The 26,570-nt window shown below is 44.3% G+C and overlaps 1 pseudogene; it reads right to left on the bottom strand.

The window, feature by feature from the left end:
- LOC123152489 (respiratory burst oxidase homolog protein B-like) overlaps positions 1-26,570 on the bottom strand; it is a 33,639-nt pseudogene that overhangs the window by 4,434 nt on the left and 2,635 nt on the right.

The raw sequence follows: 26,570 nt of genomic DNA, 5'->3' as shown, positions 1-26,570 counted from the left end.
TGGTGTGGTGAAAGCACAATTGTTCCCTAGGTGGTTTTGGTAATTAATGACAACATATCTCTTGTTGGACTAACGTTTCTATCTAGTATGTTTCAGATAAGTTCAACAATGGAGTGGCATGGACTAAAGGTTGTGGGAAGTTCTCCAAGATGCTAAGGACAAAGGATTGGCTAAAGCTTAAAGCTCAAGACTCTTCATTTTACATTTTAGTGATCCAAGATCACATTGAGTCCATAGGAAAAGCCACTATCAAGGAGGGATGAGGTGTTGCTTAATGAGCATCTTGCTTCATGTGCTTAATGATATGCTCCAAAATCCTCAGCTACTTTCTCACTTCCACATATGACCTAAATCCAAAGCCAAACTCGGACCTACCGATTCTTTCTATCCGGCGCCACCGAGTTTCACTTGTCATAGCCACTGCCAGAAACCCTAATCAGTTCGGTATCACCGATGGGATCTCGGTCTCACCGAGATGGGCTTGCAAACTCTCTGTTACCTATTGCAATATTCTCGGTCCCATCGAGATATGCAATCGGGCCCACCGAGTTTGCTTGGCCAACTCTCTGTTTCACTTATTACCCAAATCGGTCCCACCGAGGTTGAGTAATCGGTCAAACCGAGTTTTGGACTTACCCTAACCCTAGCACATCGGTCCCACCGAGTTGATCCAGTCGGTCCCACCGAAATCTCTAACGGTCACTAGGTTTACTATTTCGGTCCGACCGAGTTTGTTGATTCGGTCCCACCGAGATTGGAAAACTGTGTGTAACGGTTGGATTTTGTGTGGAGGCTATATATACCCCTCCACCTCCTCTTCATTCGGAGAGGGAGCCATCAGACTAAGCCTACACTTCCAGCGTCCTATTTCTGAGAGAGAACTACCTACTCATGTGTTGAGACCAAGATATTCCATTCCTACCATATGAATCTTGATCTCTAGCCTTCCCCAAGTTGCTTTCCACTTAAACCTTCTTTCCACCAGATCCAAATCCTATGAGAGAGAGTTGAGTGTTGGGGAGACTATCATTTGAAGCACACGAGCAAGGAGTTCATCATCAACACACCATTTGTTACTTCTTGGAGAGTGGTGTCTCCTAGATTGGCTAGGTGTCACTTGGGAGCCTCCGACAAGATTGTGGAGTTGAACCAAGGAGTTTGTAAGGGCAAGGAGATCGCCTACTTCGTGAAGATCTACTGCTAGTGAGGCAAGTCCTTCGTGGGCGATGGCCATGGTGGGATAGACAAGGTTGCTACTTCGTGGACCCTTCGTGGGTGGTTGCTTCTTCGTGGACCCTTCATGGGTGGAGCCCTCCGTGGACTCGTGCAACCATTATCCTTCGTGGGTGGAGCCCTCCATGGACTCGCGCAACCGTTATCCTTCGTGGGTTGAAGTCTCCATCAACGTGGATGTAGGATAGCACCACCTATCCGAACCACGGGAAAAACATCCGTCTCTCCAATTGCGTTTGAAATCTCCAAACCCTTCCCTTTACATTCTTGCAAGTTGCATGCTTTACATTCCGCTGCTCATATACTCTTTGCATGCTTGCTTGATATGTATTGTGTATGTTGAAATTGTGCCTAAAACTCCACTCAAATCGAAAAAGATTAAAAATTGCAACTTTAGCACTGAGTGTCTAATTACCCCCCCCCCCTCTAGACACACCCACTTCAAGGTCCTACAAGTGGTATCAGAGCTTTGGTCTCCATTGCCTTGGTTTAATCACCATTGGAGAAAGATGGATGTGTCTACTTTAGGGAGTCTTAGACATAGAGTGCCTATTCTTGATGGAGAGTATTTTCATGAGTGGAAAAATGAGATGCTTGTAATCTTCAATCAATATCATTTGAACAAGTATATTGCTAGTCCTTGTGCACCTCATATTGATCCTTTGCATCCTACCCTAGATGAAGATATTGACATGATTCGCAATCTTAAAACTATTGAGCTCATCATTAGAGGATTGCCCAAAAATTTGATTGCTAGTTTGCCTACTCTTAATTGTGCCTATACTATATGGAAATTTCTTGAGGAACGATTTCCCGATCATTCCTTGAAAAATTTGGATGAAATTCTCCATAAATCTATTGCCTTGAGTAAGATGAACTCTAGTGATCCTAGTTTTGGTGATTGTCTATTTGAGCTTACCAATCTAAAGCATGCTAAAGGAGATGTTGGAATCATTAGTGATATTATATTCGAAGCTATAAGAATTCATAAAAGTGACCACTTTGATGATCATTTATCTAATGAATTACCCTCTCTAGGAAATGATGAGTCACAAGATCATGATGAACATGGATACTATGATGATGATGATGATGATGATAGTGACTTCGATCTTGACGATGCAATGAGACATTTTGGTCTTACGGCAAATCTTCGGGGATATGAGTCAGGAGGAAAGGAATGGTTTCTTGATAGTGGATGTACCGATCATATGACCGGAGATGAAGAGATGTTCCGTGAACTTGCTAAAAATGACGGCCCTCGGAAATATGTCACCTTTGGTGATAATTCAAAGGGTAAAGTGGTTGGCCTTGGTAAGGTGGCCATCTCACATGATAGTTCCATTCAAAATGTCATGCTCGTTGAATCTCTTGGCTACAACTTACTTTCAGTATCTAGACTTGCTGATTTCGGTTTGAATGTCCTATTTACTGAGGTAGATTGCCAAGTATTTCGTCGAGACAATCATAAAATGGTCTTTACCGGTATGCGTAGAGGTGATCTTTACATCGTCGATTTCTCTAAAAAGGTACAACCTAAAACTTGCTTTATTGCTAAATCCTCGAAAGGTTGGTTGTGGCATAGACGACTAGGTCACGTTGGCATGAGAAACCTTGACAAGCTTATTAAAGGAAATCATATCCTTGGAGTTAACGATGTCATATTTGATAAGGATAGACTTTGCAGTGCTTGTCAAGCAGGTAAACAGGTTGGAGGAAGGCATCCCGTGAAGAACATCATGACCACAAGGAGGCCACTCGAGCTACTTCACATGGATCTTTTTGGTCCCAACGCCTACAAGAGTCTCGGTGGAAATTCTTTTGGTCTAGTTATAGTTGATGATTTTTCAAGATTTACGTGGGTGTTCTTTCTTAATGACAAGTCACAGGTCCAGAAGATCTTCAAAAACTTCGCTAGGAAGGCCCAAAATCAGTTTGACGTGAAGATCAAGAAGGTTCGGAGTGACAACGGAACGGAGTTCAAGAACGCAAATGTGGACACCTTTCTTGACGAAGAAGGGATTTCACACGAGTTCTCGGCTATGTACACACCTCAACAAAATGGAGTTGTTGAGAGGAAGAACCGGACGCTCATCGAAATGGCAAGAACGATGCTTGATGAATACAAGACGCCGAAGCACTTTTGGGCAGAAGCGGTTGAGACAGTTTGTCACGCAACAAATCGCTTGTATCTTCACAAGCTACTCGGCAAGACAGCATACGAGCTCCTCACCGGTAACAAACCCCAAGTTGGATACTTTCAAGTATTCGGCTCAAAGTGCTACATTCTTGACAAGCATCGTCGTTCAAAGTTTGCTCCTAAATCTCATGAAGGTTTTCTACTTGGTTATGGCTCAAACTCTCACACTTACCGTGTCTACAACAATTTCACCCGGAAGGTTGAAGAGACGGTAGATGTGAAGTTTGATGAATCTAATGGCTCGCAAGTAGTGCAATTGCCAATTGATGTAGGAGAGAAAGACCCTTCAGAAGCAATCCAAGACTTGTCCATTGGCAAAATTCGTCCAACGGAGGTGAAGGAGAGTACTTCATCCATCCAAGTGGAAGCTTCTACTTCACGACAAGGTGAACCAAGAATCGACACGGAAGCATCCACAAGTGGGACACACCAAGATGAAGAAGACAAGGAAATGCATCAAGACGAACATCAACAACCTCCTTCTCCACCACGACAAGAGAACGACAACGTCAACAATGAAGAAGGCCAAGAAGAAGAAGAAGATGAAGAAGATGTTCAACGAAGACCCAAGCAAAAGCTCTCACGAGTTCGAGCAAGAATTTCCAAAGATCATCCCGTCGAGCAAATCCTAAACGATATACAAACCAGGAGAATCACTCGCTCAAAAACTCGTTTAGCTAACTTTTGTGAAAACTATTCATTCATCTCTAGCATTGAACCTATGAAGGTTGAAGAAGCATTGGAAGATCCGGATTGGATAAACGCTATGCATGAAGAGCTACACAACTTTGAGAGAAACCAAGTTTGGACATTGGTTGAGAAGCCCGACAACAACCACAACATCATTGGTACCAAATGGGTGTTTCGCAACAAGCAAGATGAAGATGGACAAGTGGTTCACAACAAAGCACGTCTCGTCGCCCAAGGGTACACACAAGTCGAAGGTATGGACTATGGTGAGACATATGCTCCCGTTGCTAGACTTGAGTCCATTCGCATCTTACTTGCCTATGCTAATCACCATAATATCACCTTGTACCAAATGGACATTAAAAGTGCTTTTCTAAATGGTGAAATAGAGGAGGAAGTTTATGTCAAACAACCTCCCGGCTTTATCAATCCTAAGAAACCAAATCATGTTTACAAACTTCACAAAGCTCTTTATGGTCTTAAACAAGCTCCTAGAGCATGGTATAAATGCTTGACCAAGTTCCTTATTACAAGTGGTTTTGAAATTGGTAAAATTGATTCTACTCTTTTTACTAAAAGGGTTAATGGAGAACTATTTGTATGCCAAATTTATGTTGATGATATCATATTTGGTTCAACTAACCCTCTCTTTAGTGAAAAGTTTGGAAAGCTAATGTCAGAGAAGTTTGAGATGTCTATGATGAGTGAACTCAAATTCTTTCTCGGTTTGCAAATCAAGCAAACTAAGGAAGGTACATTTGTCTCTCAAACAAAGTACACCAAGGACTTATTCAAGAAGTTCAATATGCAAGAATGCAAAGGTATGTCTACACCCATGCCTACTAGTGGACATAATGATTTGACCAAAGATGGTGAACCGGTTGATCAAAAGGTTTATCGCTCTATGATTGGTTCATTGTTATACCTATGTGCTTCACGTCCCGATATTATGCTAAGTGTGTGCATGTGTGCACGTTATCAAGCTGCTCCTAAAGAATGTCATCTTAAGGCCGTGAAAAGGATAGTGAGATATTTAATCCATACACCAAATTTTGGCATTTGGTATCCTAAGAGGTCTTCTTTTGATCTTGTTGGCTATTCCGACTCGGATTATGCCGGAGACAAGGTTGATAGAAAGTCCACTTCGGGTACTTGTCAATTTCTTGGTAGATCTCTTGTGTCTTGGTCTTCCAAGAAACAAAACTCGGTATCCTTATCCACCGCCGAAGCGGAATACATTGCCGCTGGTTCATGTTGTGCTCAATTACTTTGGATGACCCAAACTCTTAAAGATTATGGGATCTATGTGAAACATGTTCCACTACTTTGTGACAATGAAAGTGCTATCAAAATTGGTCATAATCCTGTACAACATTCTCGAACTAAGCATATTGAAGTTCGTCATCATTTCATTCGAGATCATGTTGCTAAGGGTGACATTGATCTTAAGCATGTTCGCACCGATAAGCAATTAGCGGATATATTTACTAAACCTCTTGATGAGAAAGTATTTTGCAGGTTGAGAGGAGAATTGAACATCATTGATGCTTCGAACTTGGAGTAGAAACTCCATTGGATACATGCAAGACATGAGCTTATGACTAATCCATGATATATCTCTTATGATGACTATCTTATGTCTTGGATATATTTGTACCTTGCATGTTGTCTAACCCATGTAGGTGCTTGGTTGAATCTAATTCCATGAGATTGCGACTCACTCACATCTTGAGCAATCTCTACATCACCAAGACTCTACACAATGGTGGTTGAAGACAAGGAAGCACAAAACCATTCAAACATATCCTTTGACAAATTCTATGTTGAGCTTCATGATTGTCATTTTTGGATACACAAGTGCTCTTCCTTGCAAGAACTAACCCATGTAGGTAGATGAACGCAAACTCCAAGTGGTGCTCCTAACTCTTGATGAGCTACATCAACCTTGAGCACCCACACAAGTTCAACTACTTGAGCAAGAACCACACCACCACCCAAGGTATGTTATTCCATCTTAGAGAAGCTTTACTCCAAGACATGAGTCAAAGCAACTCAACAAGATGTGAATACATCAAGATACTTAAATGAAAAATGGTAACCCCATTTTGAGCTTAAACGATGAGTATGACCTATGATCAAGTGTTCTCACTTGACTCCTAAGTCAATATACTCTAACATAGGTGACTATGTCACCGCCCAACTCTAGATGAAGTTCTCTTGTGTTCTTTCCTTGTGTTATTGCATTTGTCTCATGCATGTTTATTTTTCTTTCTCTTTTTCAAAAAAAAAACTTCATCTAGATCTTTCAGTTTCTTCTCTTTTCTTTTTGTTTTTGTTCTGCATTTTCTGCATTTAATTCCTTGCAAATCCTTCAGGTGATTCATTGCAAATCTTTGTGGGATCCTACATGTCTAGTGAGCTGAGGTGACAAGTGTTTTTCTCTGTGTAAACTCGGTTTCACCGACTTGTAATTTTCGGTCCAACCGAATCTTTTCGGTATCACCAAAACGTGCCACTCGGTGCCACCGACTTCGCAACAGGAAAAACAGTTTGCCACTTGTTCTATATTTCTTCTGATCCATCTCTACTCAATGAATCTTGTCCTCTACAAGCATCACAGTTTTATCCATTGCTTTGTGCTGAGTGTCAAGGACCAAACCTATACGACGGATTCCAGAAAGCCCTTCTTGGAAATTGATGTCAAAGGGGGAGAGAGAGATCACATCAAAGCTCAAGGGGGAGAGAAAGTCTCAAGGATCCCCGATGTTATTAAGGGGGAGAGAGAGATTTCCAGGGGGGAATACTCAAGGATCCCAGATGTTCCAGATGCTTGATGTTCAAGAGGAGAGATGTCACATGTCTTGTTGGGGGAAAGACATGTTCATATTGCTTATTTGCATTAAGTTCTATCCATTTGTACCCTTCAGCTCTGATTTTCTGTTCCCTATCTTCTCCCAATATCTCATGTAAGATTCAGGGGGAGCAAGACACCTAAGGGAGAGAAATTAGTCAAATTCATTGCATATCTTTACTCTTGGGGACATGTTGAATCCAATGTGGTACCTTGTACTCACTCTCCACATGTCATCCCAGTCTTGGTATTCTTGTGGTTTCTTTTGTTTGCTCTGGCTAGTGGATGTACCTGTGTTATCTAACTTTGTTTGTGCAGGTTCATTCCATCCTAAGCCAACTCAAGACCACAAGGTAAGTGTATGCATCAAAATCATGAGTATGAGGAGTTCTTGCTTATGTACATACTGTTTGCAAGAAGGACTCATGAGCATGAAGGTATTTTCCTTGATAATCTTTTGCTCTGATGCATATGGCCAAGATACATGTAACACATTGCCTACTCTGTCATGGTTATGCTCTCACATGCCTCTATATTTCATATTTACATGAGTGCATACATGTAGGGGGAGCCTATGCTTGTTACATGTCCTTCCAAAGCTTTACTTGCTGTTCTTTATATCTTTATCTAAAGCTTTGATGTATGTTGCCATCAATTACCAAAAAGGGGGAGATTGAAAGCACAAGTGCTCCCTAGGTGGTTTTGGTAATTGATGACAACATATCTCTTGTTGGACTAACATTTCTATCTAGCATGTTTCAGATAAGTTCAACAATGGAGTGGCATGGACTAAAGGTTGTGGGAACTCCTTCAAGATGCTAAGGACAAAGGATTGGCTAAAGCTTCAAGCTCAAGACTCTTCATTTTACATTTTAGTGATCCAAGATCACATTGAGTCCATAGGAAAAGCCAATACTATCAAGGAGGGATGAGGTGTTGCTTAATGAGCATCTTGCTTCATGTGCTTAATGATATGCTCCAAAATCCTCAGCTACTTTCCCACTTCCACATATGACCTAAATCCAAAGCCAAACTCGGACCTACCGATTCTTTCTATCCGGCGCCACCGAGTTTCACTTGTCATAGCCACTGCCAGAAACCCTAATCAGTTCGGTATCACCGATGGGATCTCGGTCTCACCGAGATGGGCTTGCAAACTCTCTGTTACCTATTGCAATATTCTCGGTCCCACCGAGATATGCAATCGGTCCCACCGAGTTTGCCTGGCCAACTCTCTATTTCACTTATTACCCAAATCGGTCCCACCGAGGTTGAGTAATTGGTCAAACCGAGTTTTGGACTTACCCTAACCCTAGCACATCGGTCCCACCGAGTTGATCCAGTCGGTCCCACCGAAATCTCTAACGGTCACTAGGTTTACTATTTTGGTCCAACCGAGTTTGTTGATTCGGTCCCACCGAGATTGGAAAACTATGTGTAACGGTTGGATTTTGTGTGGAGGCTATATATACCCCTTCACCTCCTCTTCATCCGGAGAGAGAGCCATCAGACTAAGCCTACACTTCCAGCGTCCTATTTCTGAGAGAGAACTACCTACTCATGTGTTGAGACCAAGATATTCCATTTCTACCATATGAATCTTGACCTCTAGCCTTCCCCAAGTTGCTTTCCACTCAAACCTTCTTTCCACCAGATCCAAATCCTATGAGAGAGAGTTGAGTGTTGGGGAGACTATCATTTGAAGCACAAGAGCAAGGAGTTCATCATCAACACACCATTTGTTACTTCTTGGAGAGTGGTGTCTCCTAGATTGGCTAGGTGTCACTTGGGAGCCTCCGACAAGATTGTGGAGTTGAACCAAGGAGTTTGTAAGGGCAAGGAGATCGCCTACTTCATGAAGATCTACCGCTAGTGAGGCAAGTCCTTCGTGGGCGATGGCCATGGTGGGATAGACAAGGTTGCTACTTCGTGGACCCTTCGTGGGTGGTTGCTTCTTCGTGGACCCTTCATGGGTGGAGCCCTCCGTGGACTCGCGCAACCGTTACCCTTCGTGGGTGGAGCCCTCCGTGGACTCGCGCAACCGTTACCCTTCGTGGGTTGAAGTCTCCATCAACGTGGATGTAGGATAGCACCACCTATCCGAACCACGGGAAAAACATCCGTGTCTCCAATTGCATTTGAATTCTCCAAACCCTTCCCTTTACATTCTTGCAAGTTGCATGCTTTACATTCCGCTGCTCATATACTCTTTGCATGCTTGCTTGATATGTATTGTGTATGTTGAAATTGTGCCTAAAACTCCACTCAAACCGAAAAAGCTTAAAAATTGCAACTTTAGCACTAAGTGTCTAATCACCCCCCCCCTCTAGACACATCTACTTCAAGGTCCTACAAGTGGTATCAGAGCTTTGGTCTCCATTGCCTTGGTTTAATCACCATTGGAGGAAGATGGATGTGTCTACTTTAGGGAGTCTTAGACATAGAGTGCCTATTCTTGATGGAGAGTATTTTCATGAGTGGAAAAATGAGATGCTTGTAATCTTCAATCAATATCATTTGAACAAGTATATTGCTAGTCCTTGTGCACCTCATATTGATCCTTTGCATCCTACCCTAGATGAAGATATTGACATGATTCGCAATCTTAGAACTATTGAGCTCATCATTAGAGGATTGCCCAAAAATTTGATCGCTAGTTTGCCTACTCTTAATTGTGCCTATACTATATGGAAATTTCTTGAGGAACGATTTCCCGATCATTCCTTGAAAACTTTGGATGAAATTCTCCATAAATCTATTGCCTTGAGTAAGATGAACTCTAGTGATCCTAGTTTTGGTAATTGTCTATTTGAACTTACCAATCTTAAGCATGCTAAAGGAGATGTTGGAATCATTAGTGATATCATATTCGAAGCTATAAGAATTCATAAAAGTGACCACTTTGATGATCATTTATCTAATGAATTACCCTCTCTAGGAAATGATGAGTCACAAGATCATGATGAACATGGATACTATGATGATGATGATGATGATGATAGTGACTTCGATCTTGATGATGCAATGAGACATTTTGGTCTTATGGCAAATCTTCGGGGATATGAATCAGGAGGAAAGGAATGGGTTCTTGATAGTGGATGTACTGATCATATGACCGGAGATGAAGAGATGTTCCGTGAGCTTGCTGAAAATGACGGCCCTCGAAAATATGTCACCTTTGGTGATAATTCAAAGGGTAAAGTGGTTGGCCTTGGTAAGGTGGCCATCTCACATGATAGTTCCATTCAAAATGTCATGCTCGTTGAATCTCTTGGCTACAACTTACTTTCAGTATCTAGACTTGCTGATTTCGGTTTGAATGTCCTATTTACTGAGGTAGATTGCCAAGTATTTCGTCGAGACAATCATAAAATGGTCTTTACCGGTATGCGTAGAGGTGATCTTTACATTGTCGATTTCTCTAAAAAGGCACAACCTAAAACTTGCTTTATTGCTAAATCCTCAAAAGGTTGGTTGTGGCATAGACGACTAGGTCACGTTGGCATGAGAAACCTTGACAAGCTTATTAAAGGAAATCATATCCTTGGAGTTAACGATGTCATATTTGATAAGGATAGACTTTGCAGTGCTTGTCAAGCAGGTAAACAGGTTGGAGGAAGGCATCCCGTGAAGAACATCATGACCACAAGGAGGCCACTCGAGCTACTTCATATGGATCTTTTTGGTCCCAACGCCTACAAGAGTCTCGGTGGAAATTCTTTTGGTCTAGTTATAGTTGATGATTTTTCAAGATTTACGTGGGTGTTCTTTCTTAATGACAAGTCGCAGGTCCAGAAGATCTTCAAAAACTTCGCTAGGAAGGCCCAAAATCAGTTTGACGTGAAGATCAAGAAGGTTCGGAGTGACAACGGAACGGAGTTCAAGAACGCAAATGTGGACACCTTTCTTGACGAAGAAGGGATTTCACACGAGTTCTCGGCTACGTACACACCTCAACAAAATGGAGTTGTTGAGAGGAAGAACCGGACGCTCATCGAAATGGCAAGAACGATGCTTGATGAATACAAGACGCCGAAACACTTTTGGGCAGAAGCGGTTGAGACAGCTTGTCACGCAACAAATCGCTTGTATCTTCACAAGCTACTCGGCAAGACGGCATACGAGCTTCTCACCGGTAACAAACCCCAAGTTGGATACTTTCGAGTATTCGGCTCAAAGTGCTACATTCTTGATAAGCATCGTCGTTCAAAGTTTGCTCCTAAATCTCATGAAGGTTTTCTACTTGGTTATGGCTCAAACTCTCACACTTACCGTGTCTACAACAATTTCACCCGAAAGGTTGAAGAGACGGTAGATGTGAAGTTTGATGAATCTAATGGCTCGCAAGTAGAGCAATTGCCAATTGATGTAGGAGACAAAGACCCTTCAGAAGCAATCCAAGACTTGTCCATTGGCAAAATTCGTCCAACGGAGGTGAAGGAGAGTACTTCATCCGTCCAAGTGGAAGCTTCTACTTCACGACAAGGTGAACCAAGAATCGACACGGAAGCATCCACAAGTGGGACACACCAAGATGAAGAAGACAAGGAAATGCATCAAGACGAACATCAACAACCTCCTTCTCCACCACGACAAGAGAACGACGACGTCAACAATGAAGAAGGCCAAGAAGAAGAACAAGATGAAGAAGATGTTCAACGAAGACCCAAGCAAAAGCTCTCACGAGTTCGAGCAAGAATTGCCAAAGATCATCCCGTCGAGCAAATCCTCAATGATATACAAACCGGGAGAATCACTCGCTCAAAAACTCGTTTAGCTAACTTTTGTGAAAACTATTCATTCATCTCTAGCATTGAACCTATGAAGGTTGAAGAAGCATTGGAAGATCCGGATTGGATAAACGCTATGCATGAAGAGCTACACAACTTTGAGAGAAACCAAGTTTGGACATTGGTTGAGAAGCCCGACAACAACCACAACATCATTGGTACCAAATGGGTGTTTCGCAACAAGCAAGATGAAGATGGACAAGTGGTTCGCAACAAAGCACGTCTCGTCGCCCAAGGGTACACACAAGTCGAAGGTATGGACTATGGTGAGACATATGCTCCCGTTGCTAGACTTGAGTCCATTCGCATCTTACTTGCCTATGCTAATCACCATAATATCACCTTGTACCAAATGGACATTAAAAGTGCTTTTCTAAATGGTGAAATAGAGGAGGAAGTTTATGTCAAACAACCTCCCGGCTTTATCAATCCTAAGAAACCAAATCATGTTTACAAACTTCACAAAGCTCTTTATGGTCTTAAACAAGCTCCTAGAGCATGGTATAAATGCTTGACCAAGTTCCTTATTACAAGTGGTTTTGAAATTGGTAAAATTGATTCTACTCTTTTTACTAAAAGGGTTAATGGAGAACTATTTGTATGCCAAATTTATGTTGATGATATCATATTTGGTTCAACTAACCCTCTCTTTAGTGAAAAGTTTGGAAAGCTAATGTCAGAGAAGTTTGAGATGTCTATGATGAGTGAACTCAAATTCTTTCTCGGTTTGCAAATCAAGCAAACTAAGGAAGGTACATTTGTCTCTCAAACAAAGTACACCAAGGACTTATTCAAGAAGTTCAATATGCAAGAATGCAAAGGTATGTCTACACCCATGCCTACTAGTGGACATAATGATTTGACCAAAGATGGTGAACCGGTTGATCAAAAGGTTTATCGCTCTATGATTGGTTCATTGTTATACCTATGTGCTTCACGTCCCGATATTATGCTAAGTGTGTGCATGTGTGCACGATATCAAGCTGCTCCTAAAGAATGTCATCTTAAGGCTGTGAAAAGGATAGTGAGATATTTAATCCATACACCAAATTTTGGCATTTGGTATCCTAAGAGGTCTTCTTTTGATCTTGTTGGCTATTCCGACTCGGATTATGCCGGAGACAAGGTTGATAGAAAGTCCACTTCGGGTACTTGTCAATTTCTTGGTAGATCTCTTGTGTCTTGGTCTTCCAAGAAACAAAACTCGGTATCCTTATCCACCGCCGAAGCGGAATACATTGCCGCTGGTTCATGTTGTGCTCAATTACTTTGGATGACCCAAACTCTTAAAGATTATGGGATCTATGTGAAACATGTTCCACTACTTTGTGACAATGAAAGTGCTATCAAAATTGGTCATAATCCTGTACAACATTCTCGAACTAAGCATATTGAAGTTCGTCATCATTTCATTCGAGATCATGTTGCTAAGGGTGACATTGATCTTAAGCATGTTCGCACCGATAAGCAATTAGCGGATATATTTACTAAACCTCTTGATGAGAAAGTGTTTTGCAGGTTGAGAGGAGAATTGAACATCATTGATGCTTCGAACTTGGAGTAGAAACTCCATTGGATACATGCAAGACATGAGCTTATGACTAATCCATGATATATCTCTTATGATAACTATCTTATGTCTTGGATATATTTGCACCTTGCATGTTGTCTAACCCATGTAGGTGCTTGGTTGAATCTAATTCCATGAGATTGCGACTCACTCACATCTTGAGCAATCTCTACATCACCAAGACTCTACACAATGGTGGTTGAAGACAAGGAAGCACAAAACCATTCAAACATATCCTTTGACAAATTCTATGTTGAGCTTCATGATTGTCATTTTTGGATACACAAGTGCTCTTCCTTGCAAGAACTAACCCATGTAGGTAGATGAACTCAAACTCCAAGTGGTGCTCCCAACTCTTGATGAGCTACATCAACCTTGAGCACCCACACAAGTTCAACTACATGAGCAAGAACCACACCACCACCCAAGGTATGTTATTCCATCTTAGAGAAGCTTTACTCCAAGACATGAGTCAAAGCAACTCAACAAGATGTGAATACATCAAGATGCTTAAACGAAAAATGGTAACCCCATTTTGAGCTTAAACGATGAGTATGACCTATGATCAAGTGTTCTCACTTGACTCCTAAGTCAATATACTCTAACATAGGTGACTATGTCACCGCCCAACTCTAGATGAAGTTCTCTTGTGTTCTTTTCTGTGTTATTGCATTTGTCTCATGCATGTTTATTTTCTTTCTCTTTTTCAAAAAAAAAAACTTCATCTAGATCTTTCAGTTTCTTCTCTTTTCTTTTGTTTTTGTTCTGCATTTTCTGCATTTAATTCCTTGCAAATCCTTCAGGTAATTCATTGCAAATCTTTGTGAGATCCTACATGTCTAGTGAGCTGAGGTGACAAGTGTTTTTCTCTGTGTGAACTCGGTTTCACCGACTTGTAATTTTCGGTCCAACCGAATCTTTTCGGTGCCACCGAAACATACCACTCGGTGCCACCGACTTCGCAACAGGAAAAACAGTTTGCCACTTGTTCTATATTTCTTCTGATCCAGCTCTACTCAATGAATCTTGTCCTCTACAAGCATCACAGTTTTATCCATTGCTTTGTGCTGAGTCTCAAGGACCAAACCTATACGACGGATTCCAGAAAGCCCTTCTTGGAAATTGATGTCAAAGGGGGAGAGAGAGATCACATCAAAGCTCAAGGGAGAGAAAGTCTCAAGGGACCCAGAAGTATTAAGGGGGAGAGAGAGATTTCCAGGGGGAGAGAATACTCAAGGATCCCAGATGCTTGATGTTCAAGAGGAGAGATGTCACATGTCTTTTGGGGGAAAGACATGTCATATTTCTTATTTGCATTAAGTTCTATCCATTTGTATCTTCAGCTCTGATTTTCTGTTCCCTATCTTCTCCCAATATCCCATGTAAGATTCAGGGGGAGCAAGACACCTAAGGGAAGAAATCAGTCAAATTCATTGCATATCTTTACTCTTGGGGACATGTTGAATCCAATGTGGTACCTTGTACTCACTCTCTACATGTCATCCCAGTCTTGGTATTCTTGTGGCTTTCTTTGTTTGCTCTGGCTAGTGGATGTACCTGTGTTATCTAACCTTGTTTGTGCAGGTTCATTCCATCCTAAGCCAACTAAAGACTACAAGGTAAGTGTATGCATCAAAATCATGAGTATGAGGAATTCTTGCTTATGTACATACTGTTTGCAAGAAGGACTCATGAGCATGAAGGTATTTTCCTTGATAATCTTTTGCTCTGATGCATATGGCCAAGATACATGTAACACATTGCCTACTCTGTCATGGTTATGCTCTCACATGCCTCTATATTTCATATTTACATGAGTGCATACATGTAGGGGGAGCCTATGCTTGTTACATGTCCTTCCAAAGCTTTACTTGCTGTTCTTTATATCTTTATCTAAAGCTTTGATGTATGTTGCCATCAATTACCAAAAAGGGGGAGATTGAAAGCACAAGTGCTCCCTAGGTGGTTTTGATAATTGATGACAACATATCTCTTGTTGGACTAACATTTCTATCTAGCATGTTTCAGATAAGTTCAACAATGGAGTGGCATGGACTAAAGGTTGTGGGAACTCCTTCAAGATGCTAAGGACAAAGGATTGGCTAAAGCTTCAAGCTCAAGACTCTTCATTTTACATTTTAGTGATCCAAGATCACATTGAGTCCATAGGAAAACCAATACTATCAAGGAGGGATGAGGTGTTGCTTAATGAGCCTCTTGCTTCATGTGCTTAATGATATGCTCCAAAATCCTCAGCTACTTTCCCACTTCCACATATGACCTAAACCCAAGCCAAACTCGGACCTACCGATTCTTTCCTATCCGGCGCCACCGAGTTTCACTTGTCATAAGCCACTGCCAAACCCTAATCAGTTCGGTCTCACCGATGGGATCTCGGTCTCACCGAGATGGGCTTGCAAACTCTCTGTTACCTATTGCAATATTCTCGGTCCCACCAAGATATGCAATCGGTCCCACCAAGTTTGCTTGGCCAACTCTCCGTTTCACTTATTACCCAAATCGGTCCCACCGAGGTTGAGTAATCGGTCAAACCGAGTTTTGGACTTACCCTAACCCTAGCACATCGGTCCCACCGAGTTGATCCAGTCGGTCCCACCGAAATCTCTAACGGTCACTAGGTTTACCTTTTCGGTCCGACCGAGTTTGTTGATTCGGTCCCACCGAGATTGGAAAACTATGTGTAACGGTTGGATTTTGTGTGGAGGCTATATATACCCCTCCACCTCCTCTTCATTCATGGAGAGAGCTATCAGACTAAGCCTACACTTCCAGCATCCTATTTCTGAGAGAGAACTACCTACTCATGTGTTGAGGCCAAGATATTCCATTCCTACCATATGAATCTTGATCTCTAGCCTTCCCCAAGGTGCTTTCCACTCAAACCTTCTTTCCACCAGATCCAAATCCTATGAGAGAGAGTTGAGTGTTGGGGAGACTATCATTTGAAGCACAAGAGCAAGGAGTTCATTACCTACACACCATTTGTTACTTCTTGGAGAGTGGTGTCTCCTAGATTGGCTAGGTGTCACTTGGGAGCCTCCGACAAGATTGTGGAGTTGAACCAAGGAGTTTGTAAGGGCAAGGAGATCGCCTACTTCGTGAAGATCTACCGCTAGTGAGGCAAGTCCTTCGTGGGCGATGGCCATGGTGGGATAGACAAGGTTGCTACTTCGTGGACCCTTCGTGGGTGGTTGCTTCTTCGTGGACCCTTCGTGGGTGGAGCCCTCCGTGGACTCGCGCAACCATTACCCTTCGTGGGTGGAGCCCTCCGTGGACTCGCGCAACCGTTACCCTTCGTGGGTTGAAGTCTCCATCAACGTGGATGTAGGATAGCACCACCTATCCGAACCACGGGAAAAACATACGTGTCTCCAATTGCGTTTGAAATCTCCAAACCCTTCCCTTTACATTCTTGCAAGTTGCATGCTTTACATTTCGCTGCTCATATACTCTTTGCATGCTTGCTTGATATGTATTGTGTATGTTGAAATTGTGCCTAAACTCCACTCAAACCGAAAAAGCTTAAAAATTGCAACTTTAGCACTGAGTGTCTAATTACCCCCCCCCCTCTAGACACACCCACTTCAAGGTCCTACATGTGGTCGCAAGCTCGACGCGGAGGTAAGCCCTTGGGTTCACCAAAAACATCCTCGAATTCAGTTAACAGCTGCTGTAGCTCCGGAGGCTCCTGCACAGAAGTTGCTTGCTTGTCGGTGACCGGGTAGAGCAAGCAGAGGTGCAGCAGAGCGCCTTGGCGATGAAGTTGCTGAAGTTGTGCGCTATTGATGACATGACACTGCGTCGATTGCGCTTCATGTCCAAACAGGCTGGCTGGCCCCAAATCTGTGGGAATGCGCAAGTGTTTGTTTCGCCAGTCGACCGTCATCGGGCTGTGTTGTTCAAGCCAATCCATCCCCAGAATAGCATCATACACTCCCAATGGCAAAATCTTCATATTGGTCACAAACTCCAGCCCTTGCGAAGACCATTTGCAGCTGGGAATTGAGGCGGAGCAACGCAGTTCACCACCATCGGACACCTTCACTCGACAGGGCTGGCGCAGTTGTTGCACACCAGACAAGCGTTCGGCCAATGCTTGGTTAATGAATGAAGTAGAACTCCCACTGTCTACCAGAAAAAGCACCTCCTGGTCTTGCATGGTAGCCAACAGCTGAAACGCCTTGGGAGCAACACCACCGTCCATAGCCGGCCGAGATATGGCATGAACTTGTTGCACATCCCCCTCGACCTCCGAGCTGGTGTCGATGCCGAAGAGTTCAAGCATTTCTTCGACGACGTGTAGTTGGACCGTGGTAGGACACACGTGGTCCTCTCCCCATCGCTCGCCGCACTTGAAGCACAGCCCGCGAGCGCGTCGATAATCTCGCAAGGCTTTGATCTTGGACGTGTCCGCCCGGGCCGCGTCCGTGCCTCGGCGGTCTGTCACTAGCGCAGCTAGAACGAGGCGTGACGGTGGAGGGGGTAGAGGTAGCGGTGTGGCTGTCGCAGCTGCACGCGGAGCCGGCTCCGGCGGTCGCGGCAAGGTGCCAAACACGCCGTCAGCCACTTCCTCCTGGAGTAGGGCCAACGCACAGGCCGTGTCCAGGTCAGGGGGTCTCTGAACCAGCACCACCGCCCGTATATCCTTCCGCAATCCCTCGACAAATCGAGTCAAAAAGTAAAACGGATGAATTGTATTAGAATAGGACGACAAATGGTTAATAATCAACTCAAACTGCTCTATATACTATGCTACTGAAGAAGTTTGGCGGACAGTATAGAACTGCCTAATCAGCGTCTGATGCCGATCGCGCCTGAAGCGAGTACACAGAAGTGCAGTGAAAGAATTCCAATCATACTCCCCTAGTCTTTTCTGAATGGATTGCAGCCAGACAGATGCCGCACCCGCAAAATTCAGGGCGGCCATAGGAACCCAGAAGGAAGGCAGAATGGCAAACATGGAAAAATATTGCTCGCATAGTGTTTTCCACAATTTTGGATTGTCTCCAGTGAATTGTGGGAATTGGATGGATGGATGCGCTTGACCCAGTCCACTGAGCAGTTGACTAGCATGTGCAAAGGGGGACAAAGCAGGAGGCGAAGACGGGGCGTCGTACTGACCATTTGCCGGGGGCGGTGGCGGTGTCTGGAAGGACGCCGCCGGGGGCCCCCGTGGAATGATGTAGACGCCGCGGCCATTGGGCCCTTGTGGAAATTGCGCCGCACCAGACGCGGTCCCGATGTGGGTGTCGGCCGTCGCAGGCGGCTGATTGGTCGGTGCCGGCGCTTGAGTTGTCGCTCGTCCACGCGTGGTGGAGGGGGCGCGGTCTGCAGAGCTGCCACCGAGTCACTCAGATCGGCGACGCGCCGCTCGAGATCGGGACGCCACGCCACGAGATCGTCGACCTTGGCGTTGGACGCGTTGATTGCAGCGGTGTGTTCCTTCAGAGTGGTATCTAGCCGCTCCAAGAACGACTGGACGGCCGGATCCATGGCGACGAGGTGTGCGCGGGCTTGAGTCAGGGATCTGGTCTCGATGAATTGCGCCAGATCGACGCGGAGAAGGGTGGTAGGTGTGGTCTCTGATACCAGATGTAAGAGGCGGGATGGTAGTGGTAAGAACTGCACTGGATTCACTCACACTAGCTCGATCCTCAGGTTCGATTACAAGGTGCGGTTACAAGACGAAGAACAGGAAGGGGATAGGATTAGGGTTGCCGCCGCCGGTGCCTTGATCCACTGGATGCCTGAACCGGGTGCGGAGGGTGGCTTAAGTACTTGTCGCGGGCCCTGGGCCTCACTGAGCCCACTCCGGCCCAGTGTTGCGTGGGTTGGGCCTCCGAGCCCGTGGAAGCCGCCCGGCAGGAGGCGAGCCCCGCGAGCCGCTAACTTGTGGTCCCGTCTCTTCAGTGTCGCTGGCTGTAGCGGGGGCGCTGACACTTCACGCCAGTCCGCTCGCCCGAAGGTGGTCTTGACTCGGCTGCCGGAGATGATGTCAATGCCGTGCTTGGCATAGTACAGGGACTGGAGAATGGTGAGGGGCGCCGACCGGGCGTCGCCCTCCTTGTGGACGCTGGTGCAGTGGGTGTGGAGCTCGATAATGCCATCCTTGTCGGTCTCGGCCACCTCGTCCATGATCCCACGGAACTACTCGAAGGAGCCTTGCTCCCGGGTGGTCCAGTAGAAGTAGGCACGGCGAGTCTTGAACGACGTCGGCGCGCTTGCGTCGCCGGGGTTGCCAAACTCGATGTCCCCGAGCCGCTTCGTGTAGTTGGCCGACCGCACAGGGCCCCGATTTTTTGGGGCCCCCAAATCACTGGAAACGTAAAAGGCCTAGTAGCCCGCGGTCGCCTGCTTCTCGTCTTCTCGTGGTACACGCCCATCTCGCAGTACTCGCAGCCGCCTCGCCTTCCGTCCACAGATCTGAGCGCTCGTGCTGCTCGCCCTCCCGTCGCCGTCCTCGTCTAGTTCTCCTCCTATCTCACTGGCCGTCGCCGGACGCCATGGATGGTGCATGCAGTGGGCTAATTCCCTCAAGCATCCCCACGTGAGTGCCCGAGGCCTAATTGTTTCAGATCTGACTCGATTTGCTTCAGATAGGGTTTTGAATTTTGATTTTTGGATATAGAAAATGGAAACAACTCTGCATCTTCTGATCCAAAAATCAAGGTGTGCACCCCTTGAGTCCCACTAACAATCGTACATATGCAGATATGCTATTTGTCCTCAAATTTCGGTAGAGAAAATGATCACATTGATAATTAATAAGCTGAGCATTAGCTATTGTACTTCGGCCTGATTGATAAATAACAAGTTCTTTTATGCTTCACAGTCAAAAGTTCAAACTTCGGCCCTGTTCGGCGGACGTCCACTCCCCGCTTTCCAACTCCCAGCTCCATCCAAAAGCGGAGCACACGGAGCGGCACTTTTGCAACTCTGAAAAAGTGGCCTACAAGCCGCTCCGCTCCACTCTAAGAGAGGCATGGAGCCAGCGCGTTCGGTGCCACTCTGCAGCTCCTCCAGCCGCTCCAGGAGCTGAGCTGCGGAGCGGAGGCCTGCCGAACAGGCACTTCACCTTGATTGCAAGAACTATTTTTGAAGATAGCTACTCGGTCATCTAAAATTTCAACACAGTTTCTCATTCAAATTTCAAGGTACAATCCAATTTTATTTTCTTATATCATAATAAATGATAAGCTTATAACTCATGCATGCATTGTTTGAATTATGACTTTTGTTTTGTTTTTGGGTACAACATGGGTTAGTTTTTATTACTTGTATTGTATCACCTTTACTAGTAGGATCAATTTCGGATAAATTTCAAAATATATTACACCGCACTGCTAAATGAGAGTATGTTTTAGTTATATGTAATTTTCAAAATTTAGGGCCACATTTCACCTTTCGCCCTGGGCCCCCAAATTCCTAGAGACGGCCCTGCTTGATGATCGAGATCATGGGCGTGGCACCGATGCCGAGTCCCACCAGAAGCACAACCTCGTACCGCATGTAATCCTCCGCGGGTGCACCATATGGCCCATCGATTAGTATCTTGGGGAATCTGCAGCACGAGCACGAGTATTTATTTTTTCAAGATTCACATGACCAAAGACAGCAATTGCGTGAAGAAAACATATGGGTAGCAGATGGATTTTATTAACGCATAGTTGCAGTAGGAAGGGAAAATATTCTTTCCGGTCCATAAAACTGTTCTTATTGTCTCTTATATATGACCGTTCATCCTCCTGACAAAACCCGGGAATCCTCTGACCCGGCTTTTAAAAACTCGTCCTTAGAATCTGAAGTCCAAACTCAGCCCAAAATAAATAAGCAATGACAGTTTCATGTATAAAAATACCAATTTAACTATTTAGCCTGCTATTTTCACTAAAACCCTAGTTTCGAGCTATTTCATACTTTCGGGCTTGGCGTTTGGACCTAAAACTGTAGCCTAAGCTTGGCCCCTATAAGCAACAACTGGGAGATGTCACTATACTAGTCCAGCCCAACCATCGGACAATTACACCTTAATATTTTCCATATATCAATCAATCCATAAAAAAATGACCCTGATAAGTGTCACACATGTGGCACGAAGCTATTTCACCCTGACGTTTTTTGATGACAAGTTTAGTTCCTAAGGATAGCAACTTTAGTTGTGAACTATGTCAACTTTCTGTTGGATGGTAAGTTTCAGTTTTTTTTTATGTTTTTATGGCAATTTAGTTGTAAAAACGTCAGGGCATTGTTACTTCGTGACATACATGTAACACTTATCATTTGAGAAAAGAAAACATATCAATCAATCAAACAAATCATCCATCGATACTGGAAGATAGGCCTAGCAAGTCGAATACAGGAAAGTCCCAAAGTCATTGGACTAAACTGTGGTTGGCCAAGGTGCCGGCAAAGGTGTGATCGTTTGCATGGCATCTAGTAAAGAAAATAGCATCCCTACCGGTGAAACTCTAAAGAGGAGGAATATATCCGAGGATGATCTATGTGCGATATGCAATGCATCAGTATGGCATCACGCTTTACTCGATTGCCATATGTCTAAGTGTGTGTGGGCACTTACGAAGGAGGAGCTTGTGGAGCATATAAGACTTTGCAAATCTCCTCGTAACCTTGTGGGTGATATGGTAGGCGAGACGGAAGTGAAGCATGAACAAATCTTTCAGAGTTCACTGTCCACAAGGCTATTCGTTCTGAGATACTCGAAGGATCTTGAGCTTACCCTGGAGAAGAAGATGGCTTATTTTGCTGTTTAGAGGTCGAGTGAACCAAGGTGGATTAAATCCCTAGATGGAGGGCCAAAGATAAATGTTGACGTAGTTGTTTCTCAACATAGTGAGAGAGGTTGTTGCGCGGCAATTTGCAGGGATGGTCAAGGAAGATACATGGGAGCATTGATGACCTTTTTTCAAGGTCTTATTGATCCGGAGATTCTAGAAGATCATGCTTGTTTCGAAGCCCTTTCTCTTGCTACATATCTATACATCGAAAGGGTGAGGATAGCTAAAGATTGCATCACAAAGGTATGTCCGATCGAATCAATTTCAAACTCATGACCCGAGAGGAGAAAATGGGACCGGATTTCACGGGAAAAAGTAAACTTTTGCTCATACGTACATACCTTGGGTTGGACTTGGCGTCGTCGCGGTCATACTCTACCTGTCGAATCTCGTTCTTCCCCTCTGTTTTCGGGCAAACCTACAATTTGTGCACACACGTTTAGGGATAGATATGTTTTTAGAGCTTTTGGGGTTGACGATGATGGGATCAATGTCACTAATCACAACAGTACCTTAAGGAAGGCGTCCCTGAGGTCTTCGGTCCAGTCACCAAGCGCCTTGATGTGGACGCTGACGCAGTCGTCCTCCGGCGCCGATGTGATGGAGAACGGGTGCCTGAACGCTCATTCAGTTCACCCATTAGAGAAATCACTATTTCATTGAGGGGTTGTTTTGTTTTGAGAATAAAATTGTCACATATGAGATCTAGAAAAAAGATGATCAACTTAAGTGAGTATTTGGTTCAATGTATCCTTGCGTATTCGCAAAAAAGAGTAAGTGTTTGGTTCAAGTTACACCTTAGTCCAGACTAGAGGCTAAGACACGCTTCACCGTGCCACTCTTCATTTGTGGGATTAACTCTTTTATATCTAGAATATTCTTACAATAAGTAGTTTTGCTTTTATTTTATCTCTGTTGGCTTGTGTCTTAATTATGTTCTGGCGGTGTTCTTTTTATATATCATATTAGGTTGCTGTTTGAGATATTATTTGTTCTGAGAGGAGAAGTTGTTTGGTGTGTGGTTGTGGTGTCTTTACATGTTTCGACCTCGGGGTCAGCCGGTCGTAGTTGTTTGAGCCTCGGGGTCAGCCGGTTCAAGGGCTTACGAATAATACCTCGGGGTCAGCCGGTCGTAGTTGTTTGAGCCTCTTGAGGGGTTCAGGTTCAAGGGCACACAGGAAGGAGAGTGAGCGCCATGTTGAACTTGAGTGTCTCGGCGCCACCCTTGGCCACACACACGCAGTAGCCCATCACCTTGAACACAGCGTGGTGGCGGTACTGCATGAACTTCCAAGCGAATAGCCCCGCGCAGATAGAGAGCCACAGGAGCATCACCCAGCAGCGGCACCAATTGTCCTTCAGGAAGTATCGGGCGCGGCGGTACAACTGCTTGTGCCAATTGGGCTCCGGCAATTTACTGCCGTTGGTCATCGTCTCGCTTAACGGCTTCAGTAATAGCATCTCCAAGCTGTGCAGCTGCAAATTAATTCTTTGCATCAGTTACATTGTTGGTCACAGGGGCGAATCTAGTGGGTGCCAGTGCCGGTTGCAGGCTACTTTTTACTCACTAGATTCGCCCCTGTGACCAACATTCGCCCCTGTGACCAACAATGTAACTGATTTAAAGAATTAATGGTGAGAATAATATACTACACTAGACAATAATTTCCGAACAACACAATGCTATTTGAAGAGTACTATTTGCTAGGATTATGATGATACTTAATCAAATTACACTACTACCTCCTTTCCATTTTATACGACTTATCTCAAAATTTTCATTTTTCCGTTTCATAAGTTTTATTTTTATTGCTCCTCACCACATGTTTAAATTTGAAGGTGCATTAAGTTACTGTATGCGAGGATTAAAGAAAAACTCATCAATGCATGTAATTTTTTTTAGATATTTACGCATGCATGTATTGCAAATAATACATTGGTAACATTTTTTATGAAAAATAATCGCATTAATTGAGTACTTTTGTAAAATACAAAAAAATATTCCACCACTTATCATCTATCTTAGTTGGCAAGATTTTTGAATTGAACGCTATAAATTGGCCGGAAGATAGTATTTAGCACCCTAATATAGCAATTCTACGCATCAGAGTTAATTACCTCGATGTAGCCAAGGCCGTGGGGGTCCAACTCCTCCATGATGAGCTTGACATACTCCTTGTACTGTTGTGCGGTTATTGTTAGATGGTTCGCCGACGCGCTCAACGTGATGATCTGCAGACCAGATCAGAATAGCCCTCATTGATGTGCAAATGTGCAATGACAGTCTTTTTGAACGATGACAGTCTTTTTGAGCGAGAGTCGTTCATCGTCGAAAATAAGAGAACACACACCCCCTCCATTCCTGTTGTTGGAGAATGGAGATGCCTGAATGAACCAGTGAAAGAGTAGTTGGAATTCACCTGTTTGACCTCCGCCTCGCTGATCCTCCCGTCAGCGTTCTTGTCCACCCTGTTGGTTAGTCAAAGACATTCACTTACGTACTTCACCTTTGACCATGATCGACAAAATACATGAGTTACACAACACAGAATGGTTTTGTTAATAAAATGATTTACCTGACGCATCAATCAAGGACTAATGTTTACCTTTGCTATATAATTAAAGAGCCCCGCTCCGGTACATTCCCCACTAGACGTATAACAGGCAATATGGACTTTCTAAAAGTCAAACTTTGTAAATGTTAACCAAGTGTGTAGAGAAAACTATTTATATATGCAACACTGAATATATAAGGTTTCGTCAAGGGGATCCGCTCTCCCCGTTACTCTTTGTCATTGCTATTGACCCTCTACAAAAGATCCTCCAATTGGCCATGAGCAAGGGGCTCCTTCACAAGATTCGTGGGCGCGACGCCTTGGTGCGGACCTCTCTATATGCGGATGATGCGACGGTGTTCATGGCGCCGATCAAAAAGGACATTGACAATCTTTTCGACATCCTCAAATACTTCGGCCAAGTCATGGGCTTGTGCACCAACGCCCACAAGAGCTCGGTAGTTCCCACCCGGTGCAACCACATTAATTTGGACCGCATTCTCCAAAGCTTGCCAGCCGCGAAGACATCCTTCCCTATGCGATATGTCAGTCTCCCGCTCCCGGTTTGGAAACTTAAAAAGATGGACTTCCAGTTTTTCAAGGACAAGGTGGCCATGAAGCTCCTCCCTTGGGAGGGCCAAAACATCACAATCATCGGCCGCACGAGTCTTGTCAAGTCAGTGCTTACCTCCCAAGTGGCGTTTTTCTATTACACCTCTAATCGTTATGCCAAGCATGCTTCGCAACACTAACAAGCTTGAGAGGGCCTTTCTTTGGTATGGGTCAAACAAGACAACCGGTGCAAAATGCAAAGTAATCTTGAACAACGTATGCTGCCCCTTGGCCTATGGGAGTCTTGGAGTCCTCAACACCAACAAATTCGCGCAGGAACTTAGATTGCGATGGCCTTGGTACAAATGGAAAGAGCCAAGCAAACTTTGGGTGGGCATGGGCAACCCTTGTGATGAGACAGACCTTGACTTCTTCTATGCATCCACCATCATGATAGTTGGGAACGGCGCCAAGACCCTCTTTTGAGACTCCCCTTGGGCTTTTGGGACGAAGCCAAAGGATATAGCTCACATATTTTTGAGGCATCAACAAGGAAACCACAGAAAGTTCGGGAAGCTCTCAAAGACAATGTTTGTATTTCAAATCAAGCTCAACAACGCTTTCTCATGGAACCACTTACATGAGTTTGTGGCGCTTTGGTCCCTAATACAGGACTTTCAGTTGTATGAGCTCGTGGATGATGCTATCTCTTGGAAGCACACGACTAGTGGCCATTACTCGACGACGTCTGCTTACAATGCCCAATTATTGGGACTCATTTTCACTTTCTCACCTATCGAGCATGCGGTTTGGAAGGCTCCCCCAAAGACAAAATTATTTGCATGGTTGGCAATCCAAGATAGGATTTGGACCGCCGACCGCTTGGCCAAGCGGGGATGGCCAAATTGCGGTCTATGTCCTCTATGTAGGCCGGAATAAGAATCCAGGCCACATCTTTTTCTATAAATGCCCTTTCACCCTTCGCCTCTGGAACATTGTCAAGGCTTGGCTACAACTTGGACACATTGACACCTCTTTGTAGCACCTATAAGATTCCGTCAAGGATTGGTGGATCAACTCTTCAGGCGATAACATACCTAACCGGAAAGCTATGGCTTTCCTCACCATGCTTGTGTGTTGGACGATTTGGAACGAGCGTAATGCCTGCACATTCTGACAAAAAAACGCTTCGCCACCTATCCTTTTACGCCTGATTAAAGATGAGGCCAAGCTTTGGGCCAAAGCGGGAGCAAAGAAGTTATGGAGTTTCATTTGGGAGAGTAACAATTTGGGTTGTAAAGGTGTTTTCGTAA

Source organism: Triticum aestivum, chromosome 1A (genome assembly GCF_018294505.1).
Source record: "Triticum aestivum cultivar Chinese Spring chromosome 1A, IWGSC CS RefSeq v2.1, whole genome shotgun sequence".
Lineage (NCBI taxonomy): Eukaryota > Viridiplantae > Streptophyta > Magnoliopsida > Poales > Poaceae > Triticum > Triticum aestivum.
This window is presented reverse-complemented; position numbering and strand designations above follow the sequence as displayed.